Genomic DNA, 1,391 nt, shown 5'->3' with positions numbered 1-1,391 from the left:
AGGGGCCAAAGAAAAGACCAAAATGATGTCACAAGGGACTTTAAGAATTGCACTGGAACATTGAGAGGTGAAAACAAATGGAAGGATTGCTGAAAGGAAAGAGATAAACACAAGATTTCAAAGGACAGCTCATGAAAATAAAGCAAAGTATTTATAACAATATATGCAAAGAGTTGGAGTTTAAAAAGGGGAAGAATTTTTCAGCATTGTTTAAGTTGAAAGAGTTGAAAACCAAATTCAAAACTTGAGTTGCGGGCTGCCCACTGCGCCACACCGAGAGCCTTCTCTGCACCAGTCCTTCCTGCTGTCAAGCCCCATACACCAGAAGACAAGATGTCCAGCAAAAGGGCCAAGGCCAAGAACACCAAGAAACAGCCACAGAGGGCCACTTCCAATGTCTTTGCAATGTTTGACCAGTCCCAGATCCAGGAGTTTAAGAGGCCTTCAGCATGACTGACCATGACTATGGCTTCATTGACAAGGAGGACCTGCATGACATGGTGCCCTTGCTGGGGAAGAACACTACAAATGAGTACCTGGAGGGCATGATGAGTGAGGCCCCAGGGCCCACCAACTTCACCATGTTCCTCACCATGTTTGGGGAGAAGCTGAATGTCACCGACCCTGAGGATGTGATCCGAAATCCCTTCACCTGCTTTCATGAGGAAGTCTCAGGCTTCATCCACGAGGATCACCTCCAGGAGCTGCTTACCACCATGGTAGACCAGTTCACAGACAAGGAGGTGGACGAGATGTACCAAGAGGCACCTATTGATAAAAAAGGCAACTTCAACCATGTGGAGCTCACCCACATCCTTAAACATGGAGCCAAGGACAAGGATGACTAGGCCACCCCTACTGCTCCCCTGTACCCAGGTCCCTATCCTAGCACCTCCCCTCCACACTCACCTCTGTGCCGTGTCTCTGCCCATGCTCCAAAAAGACACAATTAGGGGATCATTCCTCTGAGGGATAAGGCCCTAGCTCCCCATGCAGTAAGGGCTAGCACCTGGGCAGTGCCAGGCAGACACTCAGTCACCTTAAAGCACACATTCCCCATGACCCAGAGATCTTGGAAGCTAGAAGGAGTCATTGGCTCAGCCAAGGAGACCATCATCCAGAGATGTTCCAGAAGGGCAAGACTTAGAGGGACCAGGAGAAGGTTCCTCAATGGAGCTCTGGGCTTCCACCTAGGAGGAAGGTGCCCTGTGCCACCTCAGGCGTGTCCCCATGCAGGGTGTGAAAGCCCTTTCCCAGCCACTGCCACAAACATAGCCTCACCAGGGACCCTCCCCTACACCCTGCCCAGCCCCTAGGCCACTAAAACCACCTCATCGTACCTTGGGTTTACATGGAAGAAGATGCATGTGGCATGGAATTTGTGCAGGGGA

The 1,391-nt window shown here is 50.6% G+C and overlaps 1 pseudogene; it reads left to right on the top strand.

Moving 5' to 3' along the window:
* The first annotated feature begins 333 nt into the window (after positions 1 to 333).
* Positions 334 to 848, top strand: LOC102861673 (annotated as a pseudogene).
* Positions 849 to 1,391: the final 543 nt, after the last annotated feature.

The sequence above is a fragment of the Elephantulus edwardii genome, unplaced genomic scaffold (genome assembly GCF_000299155.1).
Source record: "Elephantulus edwardii isolate Elephantulus edwardi_28Jun2011 unplaced genomic scaffold, EleEdw1.0 scaffold00191, whole genome shotgun sequence".
Lineage (NCBI taxonomy): Eukaryota > Metazoa > Chordata > Mammalia > Macroscelidea > Macroscelididae > Elephantulus > Elephantulus edwardii.
Note: the sequence above shows the minus strand (reverse complement) of the source record. Positions and strands in the feature narration are given on the sequence as shown.